Consider the following 6960-nt stretch of genomic DNA (forward strand, 5'->3'; position numbering starts at 1 on the left):
TGCTCCTCCGGCGGCTGGCAGTGTGGCAGCGCTGCCGCGTCCTTTCCACTAATGCCTTTGACGTAAGCGGTCACCTTCCGAAATAACCGGGCGCTCCGGTCGGCTCAGATGCCAAAACTGACGTCCGGCGCCCGCCTTGGGCTTCGCCAGCAGCTAATTCCACTGAAACAGCCCCAAAAGCTGCACAGCGGCTTGAGAGAACAGACATCCCCTTAAAGTGTTTTCTGACAAGCGGTTTCCCAAAGATTGCGAAAAAGTCCCCGTGCAAGTTTCACCAACTCCTTTCCAACCTGAGAGCAAACTCACCCGTCTGCCCGACTTCAGGAGAAGGAGCCAAAGGGAGGCGAAACGCGCTCGCCGCAGGAAGAAGCGAGCGTCTCGCTCCTTTCGAGCGGGAAGGGGCAGCCCTCCAACAGCAAGGATGCGATTTAATTGTAACAGACTGGAATTTGCTAACACGCTGACTTGAAGCCTTCCAAACAGATAAGACTTTAGACTCAGCATAAATCAGCACAGTTGTTCCAGACTATTTCAGATTATTACCGAAGCAGCAATATGTAAAAAAGATTGTGTTTTCCTATGACAGAACATTCCCTTCGAAAGCATGGCGCTTCAGCTCAAAAGTCACATTTTTCTTAGCAATGCTACAGCCAAACAAAAACTCACCATGTCAAACGGCAGCTGTTAAAAAAGCATTTTCAGAGCGGGGCGGCGGGGGAGTATCTGAGCCCCACTTGATTTCAGCTTCTTAATGACAGAATATGAACAGCAACAGTTGAAAAATGAGGATCTTAAGCTAAATAACCAACCAAACTTCTTCAAGCTCCTGCAAAAAAAGCTCTCTCTCCATCGATTTTTTGTCTTCTGCATGAAACCCCCTCCTCCTCTGAGACATTACACCCACCACTTTATTCTTTACGTATTCAAAGCAAAGTTTTTCAGATTTTTTCTTTTGGTTATTTTTCCTGATAACAATCTAAGTGTTGAGGACATGATGTATAGATGTAGATGTATGTGGCAGAGCATAGCCTATTAGTTAAGTGTGATACTAATATTGGGAACACTTAACTTGTAAAAATCTAACACAAAGGGATTATTATCCCACTGTAAAGATGAGGAGATAGGGACAGAGAGAAGTAACGAATCTGTGTTGGGTAATTGCAGAGGCAGGAAGAGATCTCAGAGATTTTAGGTTGTAGAAGGGTGTTCTAGCTAGAGGAAAGGAAACATTGCTGCCTCCCCTCTCCCTTAACGCGGTTTTTCCAGTTCTCAAATGGAAAAGGCAATTTAAAATGTTGTCCTAACTCGGGCTCTGGGCTTTTCTTAGTGGCAGTAACGGTGACAGCGGAAATCAAAAGACTTCCAGCATGTTATGGCTTGTGCTGATGTCAATAGGGCTGGTTAAACTGTGGAGATTAAAATCTATCACAAATTACCAGATATGCTGCACAAGGGAAACAAAAATGCAGTTGAGGAGCATAAAACATGCAGCATCTACCAGCACTCCAGTAAGGATTCATGTTATTCTCTCTATATATATACAAACATTTTCATGAAAAAGTAGGGAACTTCAAGGAATAAAAGAGGAGAAATTAGCATGCTAACTGGAGGCAATAGTCCGACCTTCTCAGACATCTGCAGTGGGCAACAGTAAGTGACAACTACTGATGATGTTTTGTTGGACAGTTTGGCTTGTCACCTCATAAAGCTCAAACAGAAACAGCTGCAAAGCATGGGGAGGTGGAAAAAGAAGAGAAGCAACTGTAACTTCAGCTCTTTTTAATAGGAACCAGCTTTGCCACTTACACCCTTTTTGGCACTAATGCATCTAAGCCACTAGATGGCAAACGGCCTTTGAGGCAGCCAGCAGCGAGACAGTGGTCAGCCCCCTCCACATGCTGGAGGTTAGGCTGAAAGTGAGTTTTTTACTCCAGGAACATCTTTCAGATTCTACTGCAGGTTGTGTCAGGACAATAGTTAGAATAGGCCAACTCAATAATAATAATGTCGCACAACACAGGTCAAAAACCAGAGTAAGAGCAGTATTTCCAAGCTACAAATCGACCTACCAGCTAACTCAATTTTATTCGTAAATGTGTGTGAGTAGGCTTGACAACGGACCTGACAGAAAATGCTTAGTTTTAGTAACATATAGTTATACCTGAGAACAGGTATAACTCAAAGGAGGACCAAATTACTGAACTGGCATACAGTATCAAGAAAGCTTCACGAGAATACACAGTCAAAACGATCGCTCTTCAATTCCCACAGCAGGCGACACCCACTTAGAGCGTTCCTGCATCCTCTCACTGCAACATGTACCCCTTTTGGCTGTCCTGAGGCAACTGTTTGTGGCAGCGTACTCTAAAATAGTCCACTTTCCTTAACAGCAAAGGAGGCAAGATATAAACTAACTGCTATAAAGGTCTTTTCTTCCAGAGTTAGGCTGCGTCTGGAACTAAACTAGGCTGGATGTTCCACCAGCACAGACCATGCACTTGTTAGCTCAGGACAATGAGAACCTCTTCGATCTACTCTAAAGTTGAACTAGCGCAAAAAGACCAGACAGTTGTATATACAGCCCTTAGGATGAGTTTAGACTGTTCCTTCAGACTTTCAAAATGAAAAAATCTTAGTGTTTCATGGTGCTCATTAGGTGTTTTCCACTTGAAATAACTGTATTTCATTACCCCATTAATAAGGTCTTTCAAGAGGAAAGGTGGACTTCTGATTTCAAATTACAACCTTTATATAAATTGAGAGCAGTCTAGAAAATTTAAAACCTGTTAAGAGTAGTTAGAGACCTTCCACAATATCACTTCCTTAAAAGGGAAACAATCTGCAGCTAAAATATTATTGCTAACTTCCTTCGGGACAAAAATTCCCAAATTAATGACACAGTGAGACCGGGAAGTAGGAATCTGTCGTATCAGCAATGAGACCTTGAAACAAGCCTCATCAGTTGCGACATCAGTCTGTCCTAAAATGAAGATCTCGTTGCAGAACCAAAATCAAATCCAGTATAAAAGATCAATAGCAAATTTTCATTTAATTAACCCAAATAAATACTGCATTTTGTAGTTATTAATATATTTTAACATCTTCATTTTATTTGTGAGTTTCCTTTCCCTTAAAAATCCCTGGAGGAATCAAGTTAGAAAATCAACTGTGCTATAAATCATAGGCAAAGTTCTCTGCTGCTGCCTGATACCTCCTAGAATAGTGCATGATGTAACACAAAATGACAGACTAGGCTGTGAGCTGAAGACTGTAGAATTTCTGCAGCTGCTGAAAAAACTTTTAGCTTTGCAGTCAGGACCGATTTTAGAAACAAGCAAAACACTCCAAAACCCTAATCTGGCTGAGCAACTTTCCCCCACAACGGCATCCTCTCCAGTTGATCTGGTGCACAGCGACCAAGCAAGATCCCTGACACCCATAGGGAGCAGCCGCATGCTGCTGCTCGTGCGCCCAGCCTTGCTCTGCGCCTCTGCAGCTGGAAGGAGAGGCTCCGAGGGCAGCAGGCCCTCCCATTAGCACGTACTGCATTAAAAGATGGATACACACTTCTCTTCCCATCCCTCTGGCCTGCAGAATGATTCTGTCTCATGGCTGGACGTGTGGATTTGAGTAAAGCGGACAAGCGGGTACAGAACTGGAGCTGTGCGGTACTGGCTCTGCAGAGCTCGCTTATCTCAATAGTGCCAGCCTTTGTAGGGAGCGTGATGCTTATCAGAACTGCTCTGCCTCTGCTACGACTCCACACTTGGCCATTTCATTAACAACGAAGTACTTTATTACTGGGGTAGCAAAAGCTTATTTTCCCTCTACTGCTCAGAAGCCTTGTGCCAGCACAGGAGAAATTACATTAAATCTGGTTTTAATTTTCTTTGTTTCTTTTTCAAAAATAACACACAGAAGAGATCTGTCTCTGTTCCTGATCATATATAAAGCCTGCCCCTTTACAGAAATAACTAGGAGGTTGGAGTCAAAGCAAGGAGTCACATGGAGACTTACCAGACTAGGTACTACGTTTCATCAAGCTTTCTTCCCTCCTGTGAGCACTCCTCGGGGCTCAGGGACGAATCTGGGCCTGAGGATGTAAAATTTCTAATTCAGTGCAGAACTGCAGGAAGCAAAAGAAAGGATTCACAGGCCATTCACCAGCAAAGGACCCACTAGGAGATACTGCTGTGCCAGTTTCTCTTCTCTCCAACCAAAGTATCCCCAGAGGGCTTTTTAAATCAGCTTCCCCAGACCTTGTGGACCAAGTTAATCTCTCTGTGCATGTTAAATGGTTACATTAAATTTGCATCTTTTTTTTTTTCTTTCCTGGCTGCATTATTAGTTCATTAGGATTTCATTTACATCCTTTCTTTGGGATGGAAGAATAAAGGGGCTTTCTGAAGAATGCAAAAGAGTATATTTTTTTTCCATGATACGCTAGATTTGAAAAACGCAGTGTCTTGGCTTTCCAGAGTAGCCTTGGACTTTGTGGTGTTAGTGTCAATTTTGCCTCATGCATTTTCACAGTGCATTGGCCTTTAATGCACTGTTTATATGTAATTCGATAACTGGTTTTGCTGCCTTATCAAAATTCAACATTTACTTATTGAAATATTTTATGTATTGACAGGGAAGACTGACATTTTCTTATATGTAAAATTAAATGTAAACCAATGTTCAGCTCAAAGGAAAAAAAAAGGCAGCAAATATACAAGTCAAATAGTAAAATATTAAGGATGGGATAGTGCTAAGTTTTTAAAAACAGTGCCAAATTATTACATTACATACTTTACAGTGTATTAAGCAGATTTTAAGAAATAGCATATATTGATTAGAAGAGAAAAAAGAGCATTCTGCACAATACTGACTGCTTCTAATAAACTTTACACTTTTCTTGTTCTCTTCGCAATAAAAATTTGTAACATTCAACAGAGATTCTAAAAATCCACAAAACCCCTCCAAGCTCTTTGATCTGAGGGATGTAATAAATTACAGTAGTTTTGTCACTGAAACTGGCAAACTCCTTGCTTAAAATTCTTGCAGAATTTGTACACTCCTTAAACACGTACATAATCAATTCTGCACAATCTTTACTGTCTGATGTGTTCTAAATACTAATCATTTCCTTTGTGTGTATTTATATGTGTTCAACTAAAGATGATTTCTGTCTTGCCTTCCTCAAGGCCAGGTATTCCAGCCATTTCCACTATGATCTAAGTCTGTCTTACCTGTCTCTTAACTGGCTTCGGAAGCTTTGTATTGACCCCTCACTATGAAGGCTGAATAGACAATTTATCTAATTGCTGCACATTTTGGAAGCCTGTCAATATATAAAATGAGAAAACTATAATGGAACATCTCTCAATCTTTTAGGAAAGTTTCTAATGTCAGCAATAATCACAAATAAGTTCTCTTGTGGATTGTTTCCTTTACCTTGTAAAATATTAAGTGCCTTCATTTATTGTTCATGTCAGATATACACAACTCCGACTATCAGTATGATAAGTACTGTTTCTGGGGGCTAGCACATCTCAAATTCTAACCTACAAACCTGAATTATAAAGGCAGTGATAAGTAGGTGCTGAGGCAAAACATGTACATTTTTCCTCCTTCCTATGCATTCTGTAAGATTAACTTCACACTTATACTTGCTGCTACAGGTTTGTTGTTGACTAATGCTTTATTAGTGAACATAGAGAAGTGTCTTCTGGAAGATTATAGCCATCATAAAGTTACAGAAACAGATTCTGCAGCTGTGAGCATTTGCACTTGAAAATCTACTAACTAGTTCTTGGCATATTTGCACTACAAAATCATTCCGTAAGCTCCAGGCTACCTCCCTTGAGGAAAAACGTACTTGAAAGATACAGAGGTGCAGAAAGAGGCTTCTATTTGCTATACACACACATATTCAAAAACACTATTTGCTTTAATAGTCACACAGAAATGAGGCTCTGTTCGTTAAAACAGTTCACAGCTGCTGAGTACTCACGCAGAATGATTCTCCTATATTTTAGAATTCAACAAGAAGTGTTATTAAACTCGCTTTGACCTCAGCATGACTTGTTTCTGCATGAAATAGCCTTAAGACTTAAAATCAACAGTGACAATAACTCAATGAGCAGGGTAAAATACACACAGTGGAAGGACTCAGCTGGCAAGTGCTTCCAAGATACACATTAGAAGAGTCTGGATTCTGAAAATGCACTGAATACAAGATATTCCTGTAAAATATTCCTGTTTCTCTTCCCTTTTCTCCTTTGAGTCACCTGGAGACTTACTTTTGAAGTAGATGGAGACATACTTAACAACCAGGAGGATATCTGACACAAAATGGAATAAGTGTTTTCATTACTTTAAGTAATTCAGCATCTAGGAGGAGAAGAATCACTTAATGGAATGCCTTAAAAAGGTTGAGAATGCAGGATTTATGAGTCACCATACAATGCCTTCAAATTACATCTGTACGATATTATATAATATTGTGCATGATCATTTGTAGAATCAAATTAATTGTGAGTCAGGTATCTCTTCACGTCATTCATTTCCATCTTCACTGAGAGCTGACTTCCATTCTTCACTGAGATAACCCCTCTCAGCAAGACAGTCATTAGTCTGACAAACTGATTGAATAAAATATCTCCATCCCCCTTTATGGGACCTCCTCTAGCATTCATGACAGTTACAACTAAGTGAAATACATTTTTTGTATTCCTCTTATTCCTTAGGGGCAAGCAATGAATCTCTTAAATAAAACAGTCCCAGCATCTGTTTACTTATTCAGTTTCAAAAACTCCCACATTATCCTTCAATAGTTAAACTGCACTTTCTGTACAAAAACCAGAAATTCAATTAAGAAAACAACTCACTGGCAATTTGGGAAGCAGAACTTAACACTGTGCCCAGTGGACCTCTCTCAACTACAAGTAAGGGAAAAGGAGATCTCCCAAAAGG

The sequence above is a fragment of the Tauraco erythrolophus genome, chromosome 12, assembly GCF_009769465.1.
Source record: "Tauraco erythrolophus isolate bTauEry1 chromosome 12, bTauEry1.pri, whole genome shotgun sequence".
Classification (NCBI taxonomy): domain Eukaryota; kingdom Metazoa; phylum Chordata; class Aves; order Musophagiformes; family Musophagidae; genus Tauraco; species Tauraco erythrolophus.